Source organism: Pongo abelii, chromosome 16, assembly GCF_028885655.2.
Source record: "Pongo abelii isolate AG06213 chromosome 16, NHGRI_mPonAbe1-v2.0_pri, whole genome shotgun sequence".
Lineage (NCBI taxonomy): Eukaryota > Metazoa > Chordata > Mammalia > Primates > Hominidae > Pongo > Pongo abelii.
Genome location: NC_072001.2, coordinates 27,997,345 through 28,020,293, shown reverse-complemented (window position 1 = coordinate 28,020,293; position 22,949 = coordinate 27,997,345). Strand labels below are relative to the sequence as shown.

Below are 22,949 nucleotides of genomic sequence, written 5' to 3'. Positions count from 1 at the left end.
TGGTCCTGTCTGGAAAGGGTTTCTCACACAGGGCAGCTCCCAGCTGACACTCGGTGCATGAGTCTGTCCTCGAAGACTGCCCAGGACAAATGAGCAGGACAACAGGGGCTCCAGGGTGGCACAGGGATCACGCGCGGGCTCTCCCTCCCCAGAAAGGGGTGGGTGATCGGGCCCATGGGGTCAGGCTGTGGAGATTCAAGGATTGCGCCCCACTCATGGCCCTGAATGCGAATGACCCTGTAGAGCAATGGGCCACCCCAGTAGCTCCTCCTTGAGCCTGGTGGGTGACAGCTCAGCTTCAACTGGTTGGGTCAAGGATGAGCTTCGTGGTGCTGCAGGCCGGCCCTGGGACTCATGGGCTTTGGGTTAAGGGTGCAGCCCGCCTGCTGCTGGGGGTCACCCCTTCTTCGAGGTCAGTGGCGGGAAGGGTCACGTCCCGAGGTTGGAAGGTCCCTCATGAGGGACCTGTTCCAGGAATTTGTTGCCCAGGCTGCTCCTGAGCCATGGGGTTACCTCCAGGGTGGCAGGGTCTTGGGCTGAAAGAAAGGAGAGGGCACCATGTGGCTCCTGATTCGCCAAGTGTGGCCCAGCTCTGTGTTTGACAGGGGTCTGGGGTGTGGATGAGGACCCACCAGAGAAAGCACGTGGCCGTGGGCCCCAGGCTGTGATTTCTGGTGTGTGCTTAGAGAGGGAGCCTGGGCGGGTGTCCTCCCCATACAAGGGCAGGCTGTGGAACTGCCAGGTTGGCAGCAGTGCCTGGCATCCGGGCCAGCCTCGTTGGTTGGCCTGAGCTGGTTGGTGACCTTGGACCTTGCCCAGGGATTCTGTTGTTGTCCAGAGTTGTGCAGTGGAGCCAGCATGGGCAGTGGAGGTGCTGCAGGGGCCTGCTATATGGCACAGCCCAGGCATCTTGCCCAAACCCAGTGACTCGCCTACCCTGTCCTTTGAGGGTTTGGTGGCGGAGAAGGCCAAGGGTTCCCTGGGTTCATGACTGTCATTATTTCATGTAGATCCCATCACATGGATCCATGGAGGGAGAGCATGTGTGAGCCAGCACCCCCTCTTTGCTTTCCCGCACAAAGGTGTGAAGCCTTGTTTGAACACCTGTCCCCTGTCCCTCCAGATGGTGACCCCAGAGGAAGACTTGCGTTGTGCCCACTGGCCCCAGGCCAGTGGCCGTCAGACAGTTGCCCAGCCCCTGGTGAGCTGAAGCTCAGGCCCTACTGGCACCCTGGTCTCCTGCATTGAGCTTGGTGAGCACATCCAGGTCCTGCTGGATACATGTGTGGGTAGGGGGCACCTTGGGTTGGGTCGATGATGAGAACCTTATATTGTCTGAAGAGAGGTGATGACTTAAAAATCATGCTCAATAGGATTACGCTGAGGCCCAGCCTAGGTGAGAATTTTGGAAGAGGATGCTGGGAATTACGAGTTCCCTGTGAAGCCCACTGTATTTTGAGCTAGAGACCTGGAGGCTCTGAGGGCATCTGGAGGGTGCCCAACCCTGTCTCTGTGCTCCTCCGTGAGGCAGCCCAGGCTCACTATGTGGGCTTGGTGTCAGCGTTCTTGTTACCCAAGGGTGGGGCACTTTGGCATCTCCTCCCTGAGCCCCCATTCTCCCCTGTGTCTTTCAGTGAGCTCTTCTGCCCGGCAGACCCCCTGACATTGACCAGCATAGGTGAGTGGATCCTGCTGGGGTCATGGGTCATGAGCCAGGCTGTGTGGGGTTGCCGAGCATCAGCCTTCGGCTGCAAGGATTTCCTCAGGAGCTGACCTGAATGCCCACCTGGGATGGGTTCTCCAGGAGGGCAGCTTCCTTAGGAATCGGACCCAATGAGGATACCTTCCGTGAAGCCCTGCAGGGGTTGCAGTGGTCCAGGCAGTAAAGGGTTTCTTCAGCCCCATGCAGGGCAGCACCCAGCTGAGACTCGGTGCTCAAGTCAGGCCTCTAGGATGGCCAGGCCACATGAGGGGGACCACAAGGGCACTGGGGCGCCAAGGGGGTCTTATGGGGGCTCTCTGACCTTGGAGAGGTATGTGTGATTCGACCCATGAAGTCAGGCTTTGGATTTTCAAGGATCTCTCCAAACCCATGGCCCTGAATGGGACCAACCCTATTAAGCTATGGGCCATCCCAGTGGTGCCTCTTTGAGCCAAGTGTGAGATGGCGCTGTTTCCATGAGGTTGGATCAAGACTAGCTCTGGTGACCCCATGATGATGGTGCTGCAGTCTGGCCCTGGGACTCGTGGGCTTTGGGCCAAGGGTATAGCCCATGTCCCACCGGAGGCCACACCTTCCTTGTGGGCAAGTGGCAGGCAGGGTGTCCTCCTGAGGTGAGAAGGCCTGCTGTGGAAGGACCTGTCCAGGCTGCTTCTGAGCTATGGGGTCACCTACAGGGTGGCGGGGTCAAGGAAAGGAGAAGACACCATGTGTCCCCCAGTTGGCTGAGTGTGGCCCCACTCTGTGTGTGGGAGGTGTTGTGTGAGGCATGGATGGGGACATATCAGAGAACACACGAGGCCCTGGGTCCCCAGGCTGCGATTTCCAGTGTGGTGTGGAGCAGGGCCTGGGTGCTAACCCTCCACACAGAGGGGCAGGCAGTAGTGGTACGTGGCATCCAGACCAGCCTCCTTGGTTGGCCATGAGATGGTAGGTGGCCCTGGCCCGCACCCAGGGGGCTGGTACAGCCCTGGGGTCATGTGAAGCAACTGGAGTGGGCAGTGGAGGTGCTCAAGGTGCCTGCAGTAGGGCATAACCAGGGCATCTTGCCTGAGCCCAGTGACATACCTGCCCTGTTCTTCCAGGGTTCAGTGGTGGGGAGGGCCAGGGTTCCCCCATGTCCATGACACGTCAGTGTTTCACATGGATCCCATCACATGGGTCCATGGTGGGAGAGCAATCGTGAGCTGGCATCCCCCACCCCCTTCCCGCATGGAGGCGTGAGGTTCCATCTGGACACATGTCCACCTCCTGTCCCCCAGATGGTGAGACTGGAAGAAAACTTTCATTGGGCCTGCTGTCCCAGGGTGAGTGGTCATCAGCCAGGTGCCCAGCCCTTGGTGTGGTGAAGCTCAGGCTCTTCCTGGCACCCTGGTCTCCTGCACTGAGCTGTGGTGAGCACATCCGGGTCCCGATGGATGCATGCGCGGGGATCGGGGGGGTGCCCTGAGTTGGGTCAATGATGAGAACCTTATATTGTCTTGAAAAGAGGTGATGACTTAAAAATCATGCTCAATAGGATTACGCTGAGGCCCAGCTTAGGTGAGAATTCTGGAAGAGGACACTGGGATCCCGAGGTCCCCTGGCAGGGCCACTGTATTTTGGGCTGGAGTCCTTGAGGCCCTGAAGGACATCTTCAGGGTGCCCAACCCTGCCTCTGCACTCCTCTGTGTGGCAGCCCAGGCTCCTTGTGCAGGCTTGGTGTTGGCACTCTGGTTCCCTGGGGGCGGGGCACATTGGCAGCTCCTCCCTGAGCCCCCGTTCTCCTCTGTGTCTTTCAGTGAGCTCTTCTACCCAGGCAGGCCCCTGGCCTTGAGCAGCATAGGTGAGTGGATCTTGCTGGGGTCACGGGCCAAGAGCCAGGCCACAGGGGGTCGCTGAGGGTCACCCTTCAGGCCATGAGGGTTTCCTTAGGGAGCTGACCTGAATCCCCACCAGAGATGGATGGTTTCTCCAGGAGGGCGGCTTCCTTGGTAATTGATCCCAAGAAGGACCCATTCCCTGAAACCCTGCAGGGGTAATGGAGGTCCAGGCAGCAGAGAGTTCCTTCAACCCAATGCAGTGCAGCAACTTGTTGCCTTGATGCTCCCCATACCTGGAGAAAGGTGAGCATAGGGCCCATGGAGTTGAGTTGCAGAGATTTAAGGATCGCACAAGACTTATTGCCCTAAATGGGACTGACTCTGTTGAGCAATGTGCCATCCCATGGTACCTCTTTGGGCACTTGGTGCATGGGTCAGGCCTGGAGCACTGCCCAGGCCACATGAGGGGTCCTCTGGGTCTCCGGGGGCCATGGGTGTTATGCAGGAGCTCTCTGTCCCCAAGGCTTGCAGGGGGGTAGGGTGTGGGTGATCGAGCTTATGGAGTCAGGCCGTGAAGATTCAAGGATTGGGCCCAACCCATGGCCCTGCTGGGACCGACCTTGTTGAGCAATGGGCTATCCCACTGGTGCCTCCTTGAGCCTGGTGGAAGCGGTGTGGCCTCAATGGGTTTGGGTCAAGGCCGAGCTCTGGTCAGCAGCTGGTGTTTGGCCCTGGGAATCGTGGGCTTTGGGCCAAGGGTGCAGCCTGTGTCCCACTGGAGGTCACCCCTACCAGAAGTGGAGTGGATGGAAGGGTGGCATCCTGTGGTGGAAGACCCACTGTAAAGGGTCCTGTCCTGGCAATTTGATGCCTAGGCTACTTCTGAGCCATGGAGTCACCTCCAGGGTGGCGGGGTCTTGAGCCAAAGGAAAGGAGAGGACATCATGTGGCCTCTGATTGGCCGAGTGTGGCCCAACTCTGTGTTTGGGAGGTGGGTGGTGCATGAATGGGGACCCACCAGAGAAGGCATGTGGCCCTAGGGCCCCAGATGTGATTTCTGGTGTGTGCTTATAGAGGGTGCCTGGATGGGTTCATTTAATGCCCAGGGGCAGGCCATGTGACTGCCAGGTCTGCAGTGGTACGTGGCATCCAGGCCAGCCTCCTTGATTTGCTGTGAGCTGGTTGGTGCCCGTGGCCCTGCCCAGTGGTCCGGATGCAGCCCAGATTCGAGCAGGGGATTTGGCGTGGGCAGTGGAGGTGCTCCGGGGTCCTGCACTAGGGTGCAGTCTGGGCGTTTTGCTTGAACCCTGTGACCTGCCTGCCCTGTCCTTCCAGGGTTCAGTGGCCAAGGGTTCCTCGCGTGCATGACCGTCACTGTTTTACATGGATCTCATCTCATGGGTCCATGGAGAGAGACCATGTGTGAACCAGCACCCCCTGCCGACTTTCCTGCATGGAGGCATGAAGCCTTGTTTGGACACCTGTCCCCTACCCCTCCAGATGCTGACCCCAGAGGAAGACTTGCGTTGGGCCTGCTGGCTCTGGGCTCAGCCCCTGGTGAGCTGAAGCTCAGGCCCTTCCTGGCACCCTGGTCTGCTGCACCGAGCTGCGGTGAGCCTATCTGGGTACCACTGGATGCATGGGTGGCGGGGTGGTGGGGGGTGATGCCCTGGGTTGGGTCGATGATGAGAACCTTATATTGTCTTGAAGAGAGGTGATGACTTAAAAATCATGCTCAATAGGATTACGCTGAGGCCCAGCCTAGGTGAGAATTTTGGAAGAAGATGCTGGGATCCAGAGTTCCCTGGAATGGCCAGTGTATTTTGGGCTGGAGACCTTAAGGCCCTGAACAGCATCTTGTGGGGGCCCAACCCCTTCTCTGTGCTCCTCTGTGAGGCAGCCCAGGCTCCCTGTGTGGGCTTGGTGTTACTGCTCCGGTTCTATGAACCCCCATTCTCCCCTTGTGTCTTTCAGTGAGCTCTTCCACCCAGGTGCGACTTCCACCCTGGCATTGACCAGCATAGGTGAGTGGTCCTGCTGGGGTCATGGGTCATCAATCAGGCAGTGTGGGGTCACTGAGGGTCAGCTTTTGAGACAGGAGGGTTTCCACAGGCAGCCGACCTGAATCCACACCATGGAGGGGTGGGTTGGTCCTCCAAGAGGGCTGTTTTTTTGGGAATCAGACCCAAGGAGGATACCTTTCCTGCAGCCCTGCAGGGATGATGGTGGTCCAGGCTGGAAAAGCTTCCTTCAATCTCATGCAGGGCAGTTCCCAGCTGAGTCTCAGTGCACTGGTTTGGCCTCGAGGACTGACCAGGCCACGTGAAGGGGGCCACAGGGGCTTTGGGATGCCATGGGGTCACACAGGAGCTCCCCATCCCTGGAGAAAGGTGGGCATAGAGCCCATGGAGTTGAGCTGCAGATATTTAAGGATCACACAGGATTTATTGCCCTGAATGGGATCGACCCTGTTGAGCAATGTGCCATCCCATGGTACGTCTTTGGGCCTGGATGGGGCAGTGCTGTTTCCCTAGGTTTGGGTCAAGGCTGAGCTCTGGCCAGTGCCTGGTGGTGCTACAGTCCAGCCACGGACTCGTTAGCTTTAGGCCAAGGGATCAGCCCACGTCCTGCTGGATATCTCCCCTTCCCTGTGGCTGGAAGTCACCCCTTCCCCATTGGCAAGTGTCAGGAAGGGTGGTCTCCTGAGGTGGAAGGCCTGCTGTCAAGGGTCTTGTCCCTGGAATATGCCGCCCACGCTGCTTCTGAGCCATAGGGTCACCTCCAAGGTAGCAGGTCTTGGGCCCAAGGAAAGGAGAAGTCACCATGTGTCCCCCAATTAGCCAAGTGTGGTCCTGCTCTGTGTTTAGGAGGTGTGTGGGGCATGGATGGGGACCCACCAGAGAAAGCATGTGGCCCTGGGGACCCCAGGTTGTAATTTCCAGTTCATGCTGGGATAGGGCACCTGGATGGGTGCCCACAATGAACAGGGCAGGCTATGTGACTGCCAGCTTTGCAGCGGCATCTCGCATCTGGGCCAGCCTCCTTGGTTGGCCATGAACTGGTTGGTGGCCCTGGCCTGTGCCCAGTAGCTCTGTCGTGATCCTGGGGTCATGCGGGGGAGCCAGCATGGGCAGTGGAGGTGCTCATGGGACCTGCAGTAGGACACAACCAGGTCTTCTTGCCCAAGCCCAGTGACCCGCCTGCCCTGTCCTTCCAGGGTTCAGTGGTTGAGAGAGTACAGGGTGCCTTGTGTCTGTGACAAGCCAGTGTTCTGCATGGATCTCATCACGTGGATCTATGGAGGGCGAGCATCCCTTAGCTGCCACACCCCACCTTCTGCCTCCATGGAGGGGTGAGGTTGTCTTTGGACACCTGTCCTACTCCTGTTTCCCCAGGTATTGAGCCTGGGGGAAGATATGAATTGGTCCCAATGGCCCCAGGCCAGCATCCATCAGCTAGGTGCCCAGCCCCTGGTGCACTGAAGATTGGGCACTTCCTGGCACCCTGGTGTGCTGCACTGAGCTGTGGTGAGCACATCCGGGTCCTACTGGAGGCATGCTCTGGGAAGGGGGTGCCCTGAGTTGGGTCGATGATGAGAACCTTATATTGTCCTGAAGAGAGTTGATGACTTAAAAATCATGCTCAATAGGATTACGCTGAGGCCTGGTCTAGGTGAGAGTTTTGGAAGAAGATGCTGGGATCCTGAGGTCCCCTGGTAGGGCCATTGTATTTTGGGCTGGAGACCTGGAAGCCCTAAAGGGCATCTGGGAGGCCCAACCCTGTCTCTGTGCTCCTTCATAAGGCAGCCCTGGCTTCCCGTGTAGGCTTGGTGATGGCCCTCCTGTTCCCTGGGGGCAGGGCACATGGGCAGCTCCTCTCTGACCCCCATTCTCTCCTGTGTCTTTCAGTGAGCTCTTCCCCCCAGGTGGGCCCCCTGGCATTGACCAGCATGGGTGAGTGGATCCTGCTGAGGTCGTGGGCCATGCACCAGGCTGCATGGGGTCACCAAGTATTAGCCTTCAGGACAGGAGGGTTTCCTCAGGGAGTCGACCTTATTCCCCACCTGTGGAGAGATGGGTTTGTCCTCTAGGAGGGCAGCTTCCTGGGGAATCAGACCCAAGACGATGCCTTCCCTGAAGCCCTGCAGGGGTGACAGTGGTCCAGTCTGGAAAGGGTTCCTTCAGTCTCATGCAGGGCAGCTCCCAGCTGACACTTGGTGTGAGAGTCTATCCTCGAGGACTGCCCAGGACAAATGAGTGAGACAACAGAGGCTCCCGGATGCCACAGGGAACACTCAGGGGCTCTCTGTCCCTGGAAATGGGTGGGCAATCGGGCCCATGGGGTGGGGCTGTGGAGATTCAAGGATCATGCCCCGCTCATGGCCCTGAATGTGAATGACCCTGTTGAGCAATGGGTCACACCAGTAGCTCCTTGAGCCTGGTGGGTGACGGCTCGGCTTCAACTGGTTGGGTCAAGGCTGAGCCATGACTGGTGCTTCATGGTGCTGCAGGCCAACCCTGGGACTCATGGGCTTTGGGTCAAGGGTGCAGCCCGCCTGCTGCTGGGGGTCACCCCTTCTTCGAGGTCAGTGGCGGGAAGGGTCACGTCCCGAGGTTGGAAGACCCCCTCATGAGGGACCTGTCCCGGGAATTTGTTGCCCAGGCTGCTTCTGAGCCATGTGGTCACTTCCAGGGTGGCGGGGTCTTGGGCCCAAGGAAAGGAGCGGCACCATGTGGCTCCTGATTGGCTCAGTGTGGCCCAGCTCTGTGTTTGACAGGGGTCTGGGGTGTGGATGAGGACCCACCAGACAAAGCATGTGGCCCTGGGACCAGGCTGTGATTTCTGGTGCATGCTTGGAGAAGGATCCTGGGCAGGCGTTCTCCCCATACAGGGGCAGGCTGTGGGACTGCCAGGTCAGCAGCAGTGCCTGGCATCCAGGCCAGCCTCGTTGGTTGGCTGTGAGCTGGTTGGTGGCCTTGGACCCTGCCCAGGGTTTCCGTTGTGGTCCAGACTCATGCAGTGGAGCCAGTGTGAGCAGTGGCGGTGCTCCAGGGGCCTGCTGTATGGCACAGCCAGGGCATCTTACCCAAGCCCTCCTGGTGCCGTGGTCTCCTGCACTGAGCTGTGGTGAGCCCATCCGGGTTCCTGTGATGCCTGTGCGGGGAGGGGGTTGCCTTGGGTTGGGTCGATGATGAGAAACTTATATTGTCTGAAGAGAGGTGATGACTTAAAAATCATGCTCAATAGGATTACGCTGAGGCCCAGCCTAGGTGAGAATTTTGGAAGAGGATGCTGGGAATTACGAGTTCCCTGTGAAGTCCACTGTATTTTGAGCTAGAGACCTGGAGGCTCTGAGGGCATCTAGAGGGTGCCCAACGCTGTCTCTGTGCTCCTCCGTGAGGCAGCCCAGGCTTACTGTGTGGGCTTGGTATAGGCACTCCTGTTACCCGGGGGTGGGGCACTTTGGTGGCTCCTTCCTCAGCCCCCATTATTCCATGTGTCTTTCTGTGAGCTCTTCTGTCCAGCAGACCCCCTGACATTGACCAGCATAGGTGAGTGGATCCTGCTGGGGTCATGGCCCATGAGCCAGGCTATGTGGAATCGCCAGGCATCAGCCTTCGGCTGCAAGAGTTTTCTCAGGAGCTGTCCTGAATCCCCACTTGGAATGGGTTCTCCAGGAGGGCGGCTTCCTTGGGAATCAGACCTAAGGAGGATACCTTCCCTGAAGCCCTGCAGGGGTTGCGGTGGTCCAGACAGTAAAGGGTTTCCTCAGCCCCATGCAGGGCAGTGCCCCGCTAAGACTCAGTGCTCAGGTGAGGCCTCTAGGATGGCCAGGCCACATGCAGGTGGCCACAAGGGCTCCGGGGTGCCAAGGGGGTCTTGCAGGGGCTCTCTGACCTTGGAGAGGTGTGTGTGATTCAGCCCATGGGGTCAGGCCTCAGATTTGCAAGGATCTCTCCAAACCCATGGCCCTGAATGGGACTGAACCTATTAAGCTATGGGCCATCCCAGTGGCACCTCTTTGAGCCAAGTGTGGGGCGGTGCTGTTTCCCTGAGTGTGTGTCAAGACTAGCTCTGGCTGGTGCCTGAGGGTGCTGCAGTCTGGCCCTGGGATTGGTGGGCTTTGGGCCAAGGGTACAGTCCATGTCCCACTGGGGGGTCACCCCTTCATTGTGGGCAGTGACAGGAAGGCTATCCTGAGGTGAGGAGACCTGCTGTGGAAGGACCTGTTACAGAAATTTGCGGTCCAGGCTGCTTCTGAGCCGTGGGGTCACCTCTAGGGGGGCAGGATCTTGGGCCCAAGGAAAGGAGAAGACACCATGTGTGCCCTGATTGGCTGAGTTTGGCCCTGCTCTGTGTGGAAGGTGTTGTGTGGGCATGGATGGGGACCCACCAGAGAACACATGAGGCCCTGGGACCCCAGGCTGTGACTTCCCGTATGGTGTGGAGTGGGGCCTGGGTGCTTCCCCTCCACACACAGGGGCAGGCTGTGCGACTGCCAGATCGGCAGCAGTTCATGGCATCCGGGTCAGCCTCCTTGGTTGGCTGTGAGAGAGTAGGTGGCCCTGGCCCACACCCAAGGGGCTGGTACAGTCCTGGAATTATGAGAGGCAGGGGATGTGGGCAGTGGAGATGCTCAAGGTGCCTGCAGTAGGGCATAACCAGGGCATCTTGCCTGAGCCCAGTGACCCACCTGCCCTGTCCTTCCAGAGTTCAGTGGTGGGGAGGGCCAAGGTTCCCCCATGTCCATGACACATCAGTGTTTCACATGGATCCCATCACATGGGTCCATGGTGGGAGAGCAATCGTGAGCTGGCATCCTCCAGCCCCTTCCTGCATGGATGAGTGAGGTTCCATTTGGACACATGTCCACCTTCTGTCCCCCAGATGGTGAGACTGGAAGAAAACTTTCATTGGGCTCGCTGTCCCGGGGCGAGTGGTCATCAGTCAGGTGACAGCCCTTGGTGTGGTGAAGCTCAGGCTCTTCCTATTGTCCTGGTCTCCTGCACTGAGCTGTGGTGAGCACATCCGGGTCCCACTGGATGCATGTGTGTGGAGGGGGGTGCCTTGAGTTGGGTCAGTGATGAGAACTTTTTACTGTCCTGAAAAGAGGTGATGACTTGAAAATCATGCTCAATAGGATTACGCTAAGGCCGAGCCTAGGTGAGAATTTTGGAAGAGGACACTGGGATCCCAAGGTCCCCTGGCAGGGCCACTGTATTTTGGGCTGGAGTTTTTGAGGCCCTGAAGGGCACTTTGGGGGTGCCCAACCCTGTCTCTGCGCTCCTCTGTGTGGCAGCCCAGGCTCCTCATGCGGGCTTGGTGTTGGCACTCTGGCTCCCAGGGGCTGGGGCAGGTTGGCAGCTCCTCCCTGAGCCCCTGTTCTCCCCTGTGTCTTTCAGTGAGCTCTTCTGCCCAAGTGGGCCCCTGGCCTTGAGCAGCATAGGTGAGTGGATCCTGCTGGAGTCATGGCTCATGAGCCAGGCCACGGAGGGGTGCTGAGGGTCACCCTTCAGGCCACGAGACTTTCTTCAGGGAGCCGAACCTAAATCCCCACCAGGGACAGATAGTTTCTCCAGGAGGGCAGCTTCCTTGGAAATCAATCCCAAGAAGGATGCCTTCCCTGAAGCCCTGCAGGGGTAATGGAGGTCTAGGCAGGAGAGGGTTCCTTCAACCCAACACAGTGCAGATCCTAGCTGAGACTTGGTGCACAGGTCAGGCCTGGAGCACTGCCCAGGCCATATGAGGGGGTCTGCTGGGTCTCCGAGGGCCATGAGTCTTATATGCAAGCTCTTCTTCCCCGAGGCTTGCAGAGGGGTTGGGTGTGGGTGATCAGGCTTACGGAGTCAGCCGTGAAGAATCAAGGGTTGGGCCACACCCATGGCCCTGAATGGGGCAGACCCTGTTGAGCAATGGCCATCCCAGTGGTGCTTCCTTGAGACTGGTGGGGGTGGTGCTGCCTCAATGGGGTTGGGTTAAGGTTGAGCTCTGGCTGGCACCTGGTGGTTGGTCCTGGGCATCATGGGATTTGGGCCAAGGGTGCAGCCTGCGTCCCGCTGGAGGTCACCCCTCCCCAAAGTGGGGTGGCTGGAAGGGTGGCATCCTGTGGTGGAAGGCCCACTGTCAAGGGACCTGTGCTGGCAATTTGCTGCCCAGGCTGCTTCTGAGACATGGGGTCACCTCCAGGGTGGCAGGGTCTTGAGCCAAAGGAAAAGAGAAGATATCATGTGTCCCCTGACTGGCTGAGTGTGGCCTGGCTCTGTGTTTGGGAGGTGCATGATGCATGAATGGGGACCCACCAGAGAATGCACATGGCCCTGGGGCCCCAGGATGTGATTTCTGGTGTAGGCTTGTAGAGGGCACCTGGACAGGTGCATTCCACACCTAGGGGCAGGCTATGTGCCTGCCAGTTCTTCAGCTGCACATAGCGTCCAGGCCAGACTTCTTGGTTTGCCATGAGCTGGTTGGTGGCCCTGGCCCTTCCCAGTGCTCCCAGTGTGGCCCAGAGTCATGTGGGGGAGTTGGCGTGGGAAGTGGAGGTGCCCAGGGTCATTCAGTAGGGTGCAGCCTGGACGTCTTGCTGGAATCCCATGACCTGCCTACCCTTTCCTTCCAGGGTCGAGTGGCAGGGAGGGCCAAGGGTCCCTTGCGTGCATAACTGTCACTGTTTTACATGAATTCCATGTATTGAGTCCATGGAGGGAGAGCATCTGTGAGCCAGCACACCCTGCGCACTTTCTTGCATGGAGGCATGAGGCCGTGTTTGGACACCTGTCCCCCACCCCTCCAGATGGTGACCCAGGAAGAAGAATTGCTTTGGGCCCACTTGTCCCCGGGCCAGTGTCCCTCAGCCAGGTGCTCAACCCCTGGTGAGCTGAAGCTCAGGCCCTTCCTAGTGCCCTGGTCTCCTAAACAGAGCTGTGGTGAGCCCATCTACGTTCCAGTGGATGCATGCATGGTATGGGGGGTGGTGCCCTGGGTTGGGTCAATGATGAGAACCTTACATTGTTCTGAAGAGAGGTGATGACTTAAAAATCATGCTCAATAGGATTATGCTGAAGCCCAGCCTAGGTGAGAATTTTGGAAGAGGATGCTGGGATTTTAAGGTTCCTGGCAGGGCCACTGTGTTTTGGACTGAAAACCTCCAGGCCCTGAACAGCATCTCACAGGGGGGCTCTACCCTGTCTCTGCATTTCTACGTGAGGCAGCCCAGGCTCCCTTTGTGGGCTTGGTGTTGGCGCTCTGGTTCCCCGGGGTAGGGCACCTTGCTGGGTCCTTCCTGAGCCACCATTCTCCCCTTGTGTCTTCTGTCTTTCAGTGAGCTCTTCGGCCCAGGTGGGCCCCCTGACATTGATGCGCATAGGTGAGTGCATTCTGCTGGCATTATGGGCCATGAGTCAGGCCGCGTGGTGTCACTGACGGTCAGCCCTCAGGAAAGAAGGGTTTCCTCAGGGAGCCGACCTGAATCCCCACTGAGGAGGGATGGTTTCTCCAGGAGTCTGGCTTCCTTGGGAATCAGACCCAAGATGATGCCTTCCCTGAAGTCCTGCAGGGGTGACAGTGGTCCAGGCAGGAAAGGGTCCCCTCAGTCCCATGTAGGGCAGCTCCCAGCTGAGACTCGGTGTTTGGGTCTGGCCTCAAGGATGGCCCAGGCCACATGAGGGGGGTCACAGGGACTCTGGGGTGCCACAGGGGTCACACGAGAGCTCTCTTTCCCTGGAGAGGGGTGCTTGAATGGGCCCATGTGGTCAGGCCATGGAGATTTCAAGGATCGCACCCCAACCATGGCCTTAAATGGGACCGACCCTGTTGAGTAATGGGCCAGCTCAATGGTGCCTTTTTGAGCTTGGTCGGGGACGGTGCTGTTTCCCTGGGTTTGGGTCAAGACTGAGCTCTGGCCAGCACCTGGTGATGCTGCAGGCTGGCCCTTGAACTTGTGGGCTTTGGTCCAAGTCGGCAGCCCACGTCTTACTGGAGGTTACCCTTTGCATGTTGGTGAGTGGCTGGAAGAGTGGATTCTGAAGTGGGAAGACCCGCTGTCGATGGTCCTGTCCCGGGAATTTGTCACCCAGGCCTTTTCTGAGCCATGGGGTCACCTCCAGCATGGCAGAGTCTTGGGCCTAAGGAAAGAGAGGGCACAGTGTGGCCCAGGTTTGGCCGAGGGTGGCCTGACTCTGTTTTGAGGACCCGTGCGGGACATGGATGGGGACCTGCCAGAGAAAGCTTGTGGCCCTGGGACTCCAGGCTTCGATTCCAAGTGTGGCTTGCAAAGGGAGCCTGGGCAGGTGCCCACCATGCCAGGGGCAGGCTTTGCAACTTCCTTGTCTACAGTGGCACATGGCTTCTGGGCCAGCCTCCTAGATTGGCCATGAGCTGGTTGGTAACCCTGGTCCATGCCCCATAGTCCCAGGGTGGCTGTGGGATCGTGTGGGGCAGCCAGCATGGGCAGTGGAGATGCTATCAAGGCCTGCAGTAGGGCATAGTCAGGGCATCTCGCCTGAGCCCAGTGACTCACGTAACCTGTTTTTTCAGGGTTCGGTGATGGGGAGGCTCAAGGGTGTCCCACGTCTGTGATAGGTTTGTGTTCCACATGGATCCCATCACATGGGTATCCCTCACCCCTTCCCTGCATGGAGGGGTGAGGCCCCGTTTGGACACATGTCCTCCTCCTGTCCCCCCAGATGATGACCCTGGAGGAAGACTTGTGTTGGGCTCAATGTTCAGGCCAGTGGCCCAAAGCCAGGTGCCCGGCCCCTGGTGTGCTGAAGCTTGGGACCTTCCTAGTGACCTGGTCTCCTGCACTGACCTGTGGTGTGTACATCTGGGTCCCACCGGATGCCTGCACAGGAAGTGGGGGTGCCCTGGGTTGGGTCGATGATGAGAACCTTATATTGTCCTGAAGAGGGGTGATGACTTAAAAATCATGCTCAATAGGATTATTGAGCTCGATGTGGTGAGCACATTGAGCTAGGCTGAAGCCCAGCATAGGTGAGAATTTTGGAAGATGATGGAATCCCGAAGTCCCTGGCAGGGCCCCTGTATTTTGGGATGGAGACCTGGAGGGCCTAAAGGGCATCTGGGGGGCCCAACCCTGTCTCTGCACTCCTCTGTGAGGCAGCCCAGGCTCCCCCTGCGGGCTTGCTGTTGGTGGTCCAGTTCCTTGGGTAGGGCATGAGGGCAGCTCCTCCCTGAGCCCCCCTTCTCCACTTGTGTCTTTCAGTGAGCTCTTCCACCCAGGCAGGGCACCCTGGCATTGAGCAGCATAGGTGAGTGGATCGTACTGGCCTCATGGGCCATGGGCCAGGTTGTGTGGAGTCACTGAGCGTCAGCCTTCAGGACAGGAGGGTTTCCTCAGGGAGCACACTTGAATGCCCACCAGGGATGGAAGGGTTGATTCTCAAGAAGAGTGGCTTCCTGGGAAATTGGACCCAAGGAGGATGCCTTCCCTGTCCTTTCAAGGACTGGTGGCTGAGAGAGCACAGGGTGCCCTGCGTCTGTGACAGGCCAGTGTTCCACATGGAGCCCATCACATGGGTCCATGGAGGGCGAGCATCCCTGAGCCGCCACACCCCACCTTCTGCCTCCATGGAGGGGTGAGGTTGTGTTTGGATGCCTGTCCTACTCCTGTTTCCCCAGATGTTGAGCCTTGAGGAAGACTTGCATTGGACCCATTGGCCCCAGGCCAGCATCTGTCAGCCAGGGTCCCCCTGGTGCACTGAAGATGGGGCCCTTCCTGGTGCCCTCGTCTCCTGCATTGAGCTGTGGTGAGCACATCCAGGTCCCACTAGATGCATGCGTGGGCAGGGGAGTGCCCTGGGTTGGGTCAATGATGAGAACCTTATATTGTCTGAAGAGAGGTGCTGACTTAAAAGTCATGCTCAAAAGGATTATGCTGAGGCCTGGCCTAGGTTAGGATTTTGGAAGACGATGCTGGAGTTATGACTTCCCCAGCAGGACTACTGTATTTTGGGCTAGAGACCTGGAGGCTCTGAGGGCATCTGGAGGGTGCCCAACCCTGTCTCTGCACTCCTCCGTGAGGCAGCCCAGGCTCACTATGTGGGCTTGGTGTTGGCGCTCCTGTTACCCGGGGGTGGGGCACTTTGGCAGCTCCTTTCTGAGCCCCCAATCTCCCCTGTGTCTTTCAGTGAGCTCTTCTGCCCAGCAGCCTTCCTGGCAGTGACCAGCATAGGTGAGTGGATCCTGCTGGGGTCATGGCCTATGAGCCAGGCTGTGTGGGGTCACCAAGCATCAGCCTTCAGCCACAAGAGTTTCCTCAGGAGCTGACCCGAATGCCCACCTGGGATGAGTTCTCCAGAAGGTTGGCTTCCTTGGAAATCATACCCAAGGAAGATACCTTCCCTGAAGCCCTGCAGGGGTTGCGGTGGTCCAGGCAGTAAAGGGTTTTCTCAACCTCATGCAGGGCAGTGCCCCACTGAGACTCAGTGCTCAGGTCAGGCCTCTAGGATGGCCAGGCCACATGAGGGGGGCCACAAGGGCTCTGGGGCACCAAGGGGTTCTTGCAGGGGCTCTCCAACATTGGAGAGATGTGTGTGATTCAGCCCATGAGGTCAGGCCGCGGATTTTCAAGGATTGCACCAAACCCATGGCCCTGAATGGGACAAACCCTAATAAGCTATGGGCCATCCCAGTGGTGCCTCTTTGAGCCAAGTGTGGGGTGGCGCTGTTTCCTAAGGGTGAGTCGAGACTGGCTCTGGCCGGCACCTGATGGTGGTGCAATCCCGCCCTGGGATTGGTGGGCTTAAGGACATGGGTACAGCCCATGTCCCATTGGGGTCACCCCTTCATTGTGGACAGGTGGCAGGAAGCGTGTCCTCCTGAGGTGGGAAGGCCTGCTGTGGAAGACCCTGTCTCAGAAATTTGCTGTCCAGGCTGCTTCTGAGCTATGGCATCACCTCCGTGGTGGTGGGGTCTCGGGTGAATGGATCCTGCTGGGGTCATGGACCATAAGCCAGGCCGGGTGGGGTCCCTGAGCGTCACCCTTCAGGTCGTGAGGGTTTCCTAAGGGAGCCGACATGAATCCCCACCAGGGATGAATGGTTTCTCCAGGAAGGAGGTTTCCTTGGAAATCGGTCTCAAGAAGGACACCTTCCCTGAAACCTTGCAGGGGTAACAGAGGTCCAGGCAAGAGAGGGTTCTTTCAACCCAACGCAGTGCAGATCCTAGCTGAGACTTGGTGCACATGTGAGTCCTGGAGGACTGCCCAGGCCACATGAGGGCATCCACAGGGTCTCCGTGGCCAGGAGTCTTATACAGGAGCCCTCTGTCCCCGAGGCTTGCAGAGGGGTTGGGTGTGGGTGATGTGGCTTATGGAGTCAGGCCGTGAACATTCAAGGGTTGGGAACCACCCATGGCCCTGAATGGGACCAACCCTGTTGAGCAGTGGCCATCCCGGTGGTGGCACCTTGAGCCTGGTGGGGGTGGCGCTGCCTCAGTGGGGTTGGGTCAAGGCTGAGCTCTGGCTGTCACCTTGTGGTTGGCCCTGGGAATAGTGGGCTTTGGGCCAAGGGTGCAGCCTGCGTCCCGTTTGAGGTCACCCCTACCTGAAGTGGAGTGGCTGGAAGGGTGGCATCCTGTGGTGGGAGACCCACTGTCAAGGATCCTGTGCTGGCAATTTGCTGCGCAGGCTGCTTCTGAGTCAAAGGGTCACATCCAGGGTGACAGGGTCTTTAGCCAAAGGAAAGGAGAGGACATTATGTGGCCCCTAATTGGCCGAGTGTGGCCCAGCTCTGTGATTGGGAGGTATGCGGTGCATGAACGGAGAAGGCACGTGGCCCTGGGGCCCCAGGATGGTATTTCTGCTGTGAACTTATAAAGGGTGCATGGATGGGTGTATTCCACGCCCAGTGGCAGGTTATGTGACTGCCAGGTCTGCAGTGGCACATGGGGTCCAGACCAGCCTCCTTGGTTAGCCATGAGCTGGTTGGTGGCCCTGGCCCTGCCTAATGGTCCCATTGCAGCCCAGAGTCATGTGGGGGAGCTGGCGTGGGCAGTGGAGGTGCTCCAGGGTCCTACAGTAGGGTGCAGCCTGAGCATCTTGCTGGAATCCCATGACCCACCTGCCCTTTCCTTCCAGGGTTGAGTGGCAGGGAGGGCCAAGGGTTCCTTGTGTGCATGACCGTCACTGTTTTACATGGATCTCATCTCATGAGTCCATGGTGGGAGAGCATGTGTGAGCCAGCACGCCCTGCCCACTTTGCCCTATGTAGGCGCAAGGCCCTGTTTGGACACCTGTCCCCCACACCTCCAGATGGTGACCCTGGAGGAAGAATTGCACTGGGCCCACTGGCCCCGGGAAAATGTCCCTCAGCCAGGTGCTCAGCCCCTGATAAGCTGAAGCTCAGGCCCTTCCTGGTGCCCTGGTCTCCTGCACTGAGCTGTGGTGAGCACATCTGGGTCCCAACGGATGCATGCATGCGTTGGGGGTGGTGGTGTCCTGGGTTGGGTCGATGATGAGAACCTTATATTGTTCTGAAGAGAGGTGATGACTTAAAAATCATGCTCAATAGGATTACGCTGAGGCCCAGCCTAGGTGAGAATTTTGGAAGAGGATGCTGGGATTTCTGGGTCCCTGTCATGGGCACTGTATTTTGGACTGGAGACCTCCAGCCCCTGAACAGCATCTCGGGGGGGGACTCTACCCTGTCTCCACATTACCTGTGAGGCAGCCCAGGCTCCCTTTGTGGGTTTGGTGTCTGCACTCTGGTTCCCTGTGGTAGGGCAGCTTGCTGGGTCCTTCCTGAGCCCCCATTCTCCCCTTGTGTCTTCTGTCTTTCAGTGAGCTCTTCAGCCCAGGTGGGCTCCCTGACATTGATGCGCATAGGTGAGTGCATTCTGCTGGCATCATGGGCCATGAGCCAGGCTGCGTAGGGTCACCAAAGGTCACTCTTTAGGCCACGTGGGTTTCCTCAGGGAGCCGACCTGAATCCCCACCAGGTTGGGACAGTTTCTCCAGGAGGCTGGCTTCCTTGGGAATCAGACCCAAGACGATGCCTTCCCTGAAGCCTTACAGGGGTAACAGTCGTCCAGGCAGGAAAGGGTCCCCTCAGTCCCATGGAGGGCAGCTCTCAGCTGAGACTCAGTGTGTGAGTCTGGCCTCAAGGATGGCCCAGGCCACATGAAGGGGGCCACAGGGGCTCTGGGGTACCACAGGGGACATACGAGAGCTCTCTTTCCCTGGAGTGAGGTGCTTGAATGAGCCCGTGGGGTTAGGCTGCAGAGATTCAAGAATCGCATCCCAACTGTGGCCCTAAATGCGACTGACCATGTTGAGTAATGGGCCATCTCAGTGGGGCCTCTTTGAGCCTGGTGGGGGGCGGGGCTGTTTCCCTGGGTTTGGGTCAAGGCTGAGCTCTGGCCAGCCCTGTCCTGCTGGAGGTCACCACTTGCCTTCTGGTGAGTGGCTGGATCCTGAGGTGGGAAGACCTGCTGTTGATGGTCCTGTCCCAGGAATTTACCACCCAGGCTGCTTCTGAGCCATGGGGTCACCTCCAGGGTGGCGGAGTCTTGGGGCTAAGGAAAGAGAGGACACTATGTAGCCCACGGTTGACCAAGGGTGGCCTGACTCTGTGTTTGGGACATGTGCGGGACATGGATAGGGACCAGCCAGAGAAAGCACGTGGCCCTGGGACTCTAGGCTGCGATTTCAGGTGTGGCTTGCAAATAGCACCTAGGCAGGTGCCCACCATGCCCTAGGGCAGACTATGCAACTTCCATCTCCACAGTGGCACATGGCTTCTGGGCCACTCTCCTTGGTTGGCCATGACTTGATTGGTTCCCCTGGCCTGTGCCCTGTGGTCCCGGAGTGGCTCTGGGATCATGTGGGGCAGCCAACGTGGGCAGTGGAGATGCTATCAAGGCCTTCAGTAGGGTGCAGCCCAGGTTTCTTGCCTGAACCCAGTGACCCACCTACCCTGTTTTTTCAGGGTTTGGTGATGGGGAAGGCCAAGCATGCCCCACATCCATGCTAGGTCAGTGTTCCTCATGGACCCCATCACATGGATATCCCTTACCCCTTCCCCACATGGAAGCATGAGGCTCTGTTTGGACACATGGCCTCTTCCTGTCCCCCACGATGGTGAGCCTGGAGGAAGACTTGCATTGGGCCCAGTGGACCCAGGCCAGTGGCCATCAGCCAGGTGCCCACCCTGGTGTGCTGAAGCTCAGGACCTACCTGTTGTCCTGGTTTCCTACACTGAGCTGTGGTGAGCACATCTGGGTCCCTCTGGATGCATGCATGGGGCAGGGGGTGCCCTGGTTTGGGTCGATGATGAGAACCTTATATTATCCTGAAGAGAGGTGATGACTTAAAATTCATGCTCAATAGGATTACGCTGAGGCCCAACCTAGGTGAGAATTTGGAAGAGGATGCTGGGATCCCAAAGTCCCCAGTAGGGGACTTTATTTATTTATTTTGGGCCAGAGCCCTGGAGGCTCTAAAGGGCATCTGGGGGGTCCAACCCTGTCTCTGTGCTCTTCCGTGAGGCAGCCCAGGCTCCCTGTGTGGGCTTGCTGTTGGTGGTCCAGTTCCCTGGGGCGGGGCACGTGGACAGCTCCTCCTTGAGTCCCCCTTCTCCACTTGTGTCTTTCAGCGAGCTCTTCAACCCAGGCGGGGCACTCTGGCATTCACCGGCATAGGTGAGTGGATCCTGCTGCCATCATGGGCCAGGCCGGGTGGAGTCACTGAGGGTCAGCCTTCAGGACAGGAGAGTTTCCTCTGGGAGCGAACCTGAATCCCCACTGGGGAGGGATAGGTTGGTCCTCCAGGAGGGTGGCTTCCTGGGAAATCGGACCCAAGGGGGACGCCTTCCCTGGAGCCCTGCAGGGATGACAGTGGTCCAGGCAGGAGAGGGTTCTTTCAGTCTCACACATAGTAGCTCCCAGCTGAGTCTAGGTGTTTGAGTCTGGCCTTGAGGACTGCCCAGGACACCTGAGGGACCAACAGGGGCTCTGGGACACCATGGGGGTCACATAGGAGCTCTCCATTCATGGAGAAAGGAGGATGATAGGGCCCATGGAGTTGAGCTGTGGAGATTTAAGGATTGCACCCAATGTATGACCCTGAATGGGACAGACCCTGTTGAGTAATGAGCCATTCCATGGGCCTTATCGAGCCTTGAGGCGGGCAGTGCTGTTTCCCTAGGTTTGGGTCAAGGCTGGGCTCTGGCCAGTGCCTGGTGGTGCTGAGGTCTGGCCATGGACTCATCGGCTTTGGGCCAAGGGGTCAGCCTGCACCCCCTGGAAGTCCTCCCTTCCCCATGGCTGGAAGTCATCCCTTCCCAATGGGCAAGTGTCGGGAATGGTTGCCTCCTGAGGTTGCAAGGCCTGCTGTCTAGTGTCTTGTCCTTGGAATATGCTGCCCATGCTGCTTCTGAGTCATGGGGTCACCTCCAGGGTAGCGGATCTTGGGCCCAAGGACAGGAGAAGATGCCGTGTGTCCCGTGATTAGCTGATTCTAGCCCTGCTCTGTGTTCAGGAGGTTGCATGGATACATGCATCCTCCTGATGCACATGGATGCAGACCCACCAGAGAAAACTGTGGCCCTTGGACCCCAGGTTGAGATTTCCAATATGTGCTGGGATGGGGCATCTGGGTGGGTGCCCACCATGCACAGGGATAGGCTATGTGACTGCCAGGGCTGTAGCGGCATCTGATCTCTAGGTCAGCTTCCTTGGTTTCCTGTGAACGAGTTGGTGGCTCTGGCCTGTGCCTAGTAGTCCTGGGGTGACCCTGGGGTTGTGTGGGGGAACCAGCAGGGGCCCAGTGACCAGCCTGCCCTGTCCTTCCAGAGTTCTGTGGCTAAGAGAGCACTGGGTACCCTGTGTCCGTGATGGGCCAGTGTTCCTCATGCAAACGATAACATGGGTCCATGGAGGGTGAGTATACTTGAACTGCTACACCCCACCTTCTGCTCACATACAGGAGTCAGGTTGTGTTTGGACAGCTGTCCTACTCCTGTTCCCCCAGATCGTGAAATGGGAGGAAGAATTGTGTTGGGCCTAATGGCCCTGGGACAGTGTCCGTCAGCCTGGCATCCAGCCCCTGGTGTGCTGAAGCTCAGGCCCTTCCTGGTGCCCTAGTCTCCTGCACTGAGCTTGGTGAGCCCATTCGGGTACTGCTGGATGCATGGGTGGGGAGGGAGGTGCCCTGAGTTGGGTCGATGATGAGAACCTTATATTGTCCTGAAGAGAGGTGATGACTTAAAAATCATTCTCAAAAGGATTATGCTGAGGCCCGGCCTAGGTAAGAATTAGGGAAGAGGATGCTGGGATCCCGAGGACCCCAGGAGGGCCCCTGTATTTTTGGCTGGAGAACTGGAGACCCTGAAGGGTATCTGGGGGGCCCAACCCTGTCCCTATACTCCTCTGTGAGGCAGCCCAGGCTCTCTGTGCGGGCTTGGTGTTGACACTCTGGTTTTCTGGGGGCGGGTCAGGTTGGTGGTTCCTTCCTGAACCCTTATTCTCCCCTTGATTCTTTCAGTGAGCTCTTCGGCTCTGGCGGGTCCCCTGGGATTGATCAGCATAGGTGAGTGGATCTTGCTGGGTTCATGGGCCATGAGCCAGACACATGGGGTCACTGCGGGTCAGCCTTCGGGATAGGAAGATTTCCTCCGGGAGCCAACCTGAATCCTCACCGTGGAGGGATGGGTTGGTCCCCCAGGAAGGTGGCTTCCTGCAGAATCTGACCCCAGGAGGACACCTTCACTGAAGCCCTGCAGGGGTGATGGTGGTCCAGGCCAAAAAGTTTTCCTTCAGTGTCATGCAGGGAAGCTCCCTGCTGACATTCAGTGCCTGCATCTGACCTCAAGGACCGCCCGGGCCACATGAGTGGGGCAACAAGGGCTCCAGGGTGTCACGGGGATTATGAGGGGGGCTCTCCATCCCCGGAGAGAGGTGGGCGATCAGGCCCATGGGGTCAGGTTTGTAGGGTTCGGTGGCGCAGAAAGCCAAGGGTTCCCTGGGTCCATTACCATCACTATTTCACATGGATCCCATCACATGGGTCCACAGAGGGAGGACATGTGTGAGCAGGCACCCCTTGCTCCCTTTCCCACATGGAGATATGAGGCCCTGTTTGGACACCTGACCCCCGTTCCTCCAGATAGTGAACCTGGAGGAAGACTCTTCTTGGGTCCCCTGGCCCCAAGCCAATGTCCATCAGCCAGATGCCAGACCCCAGTGCACTGAAGCTCATGCCCTTCCTGGCGCCCTGGTCTCCTGCACTGAGCTGTGGTGAGAACATCCGGGTCCCACTGGATGCATGCATGGGGAGGAATGTGCTCTGGATTGGGTCAATGATGAGAACCTTATATTGTCCTGAAGAAAGGTGATGACTTAAAAATCATGCTCAATAGGATTACGCTGAGGCCCACCCTAGGTGACAATTTTGGAATAGGACACTGGGAATC

At 58.2% G+C, this 22,949-nt stretch overlaps 2 long non-coding RNA genes and 13 other non-coding genes across 36 annotated transcripts in view; all 15 read left to right on the top strand.

Annotated features, from left to right (window-relative positions):
* Nucleotides 1–1,308: 1,308 nt before the first annotated feature.
* LOC112129198 (small nucleolar RNA SNORD115) lies at nucleotides 1,309–1,389 on the top strand. The gene has a single exon (XR_002911617.1). It is a non-coding gene; the product is annotated as a small nucleolar RNA SNORD115 (small nucleolar RNA).
* Nucleotides 1,388–5,549, top strand: LOC134760252 (uncharacterized). 2 transcript variants are annotated; one of them, XR_010137384.1, is made up of 5 exons: nucleotides 1,388–1,678; nucleotides 2,983–3,114; nucleotides 3,502–3,825; nucleotides 5,023–5,133; nucleotides 5,497–5,549. It is a non-coding gene; the product is annotated as an uncharacterized LOC134760252 (long non-coding RNA). The 2 variants fall into 2 exon arrangements; XR_010137383.1 differs by having other exon boundaries at nucleotides 3,502–5,133.
* Nucleotides 3,174–3,255, top strand: LOC112129181 (small nucleolar RNA SNORD115). Its single transcript, XR_002911600.2, has one exon. It is a non-coding gene; the product is annotated as a small nucleolar RNA SNORD115 (small nucleolar RNA).
* Nucleotides 5,199–5,280, top strand: LOC112129170 (small nucleolar RNA SNORD115). Its single transcript, XR_002911589.1, has one exon. It is a non-coding gene; the product is annotated as a small nucleolar RNA SNORD115 (small nucleolar RNA).
* Nucleotides 5,550–5,558: 9 nt separating the features above from the next.
* LOC129050413 (uncharacterized) overlaps nucleotides 5,559–22,949 on the top strand; it is a 51,573-nt gene continuing 34,182 nt past the window's right edge. For 14 of the 21 annotated variants that reach the window (XR_008514017.2, XR_008514018.2, XR_008514015.2 and 11 more), the window contains exons 1-12: nucleotides 5,559–12,446; nucleotides 12,842–14,334; nucleotides 14,744–15,287; nucleotides 15,669–15,712; nucleotides 17,751–17,923; nucleotides 18,320–18,364; nucleotides 19,467–19,745; nucleotides 20,133–20,178; nucleotides 21,331–21,417; nucleotides 21,509–21,639; nucleotides 22,022–22,066; nucleotides 22,643–22,773. This is a non-coding gene — a long non-coding RNA (uncharacterized LOC129050413). The remainder of the gene's footprint in view (nucleotides 12,447–12,841; nucleotides 14,335–14,743; nucleotides 15,288–15,668; nucleotides 15,713–17,750; nucleotides 17,924–18,319; nucleotides 18,365–19,466; nucleotides 19,746–20,132; nucleotides 20,179–21,330; nucleotides 21,418–21,508; nucleotides 21,640–22,021; nucleotides 22,067–22,642; nucleotides 22,774–22,949) is intronic. The other 7 variants (XR_010137379.1, XR_010137376.1, XR_010137378.1 and 4 more) reach the window with 7 other exon arrangements.
* Nucleotides 7,106–7,187, top strand: LOC112129195 (small nucleolar RNA SNORD115). Its single transcript, XR_002911614.1, has one exon. It is a non-coding gene; the product is annotated as a small nucleolar RNA SNORD115 (small nucleolar RNA).
* Nucleotides 8,705–8,785, top strand: LOC112129197 (small nucleolar RNA SNORD115). Its single transcript, XR_002911616.2, has one exon. It is a non-coding gene; the product is annotated as a small nucleolar RNA SNORD115 (small nucleolar RNA).
* Nucleotides 10,598–10,679, top strand: LOC112129219 (small nucleolar RNA SNORD115). Its single transcript, XR_002911637.1, has one exon. It is a non-coding gene; the product is annotated as a small nucleolar RNA SNORD115 (small nucleolar RNA).
* Nucleotides 12,506–12,587, top strand: LOC112129190 (small nucleolar RNA SNORD115). The gene has a single exon (XR_002911609.2). It is a non-coding gene; the product is annotated as a small nucleolar RNA SNORD115 (small nucleolar RNA).
* LOC112129220 (small nucleolar RNA SNORD115) lies at nucleotides 14,392–14,470 on the top strand. The gene has a single exon (XR_002911638.2). It is a non-coding gene; the product is annotated as a small nucleolar RNA SNORD115 (small nucleolar RNA).
* LOC112129216 (small nucleolar RNA SNORD115) lies at nucleotides 15,344–15,424 on the top strand. Its single transcript, XR_002911634.1, has one exon. It is a non-coding gene; the product is annotated as a small nucleolar RNA SNORD115 (small nucleolar RNA).
* On the top strand, nucleotides 17,985–18,066 carry LOC112129175 (small nucleolar RNA SNORD115). The gene has a single exon (XR_002911594.1). It is a non-coding gene; the product is annotated as a small nucleolar RNA SNORD115 (small nucleolar RNA).
* On the top strand, nucleotides 19,802–19,883 carry LOC112129186 (small nucleolar RNA SNORD115). The gene has a single exon (XR_002911605.1). It is a non-coding gene; the product is annotated as a small nucleolar RNA SNORD115 (small nucleolar RNA).
* LOC112129211 (small nucleolar RNA SNORD115) lies at nucleotides 21,696–21,777 on the top strand. Its single transcript, XR_002911629.2, has one exon. It is a non-coding gene; the product is annotated as a small nucleolar RNA SNORD115 (small nucleolar RNA).
* On the top strand, nucleotides 22,830–22,911 carry LOC112129173 (small nucleolar RNA SNORD115). The gene has a single exon (XR_002911592.2). It is a non-coding gene; the product is annotated as a small nucleolar RNA SNORD115 (small nucleolar RNA).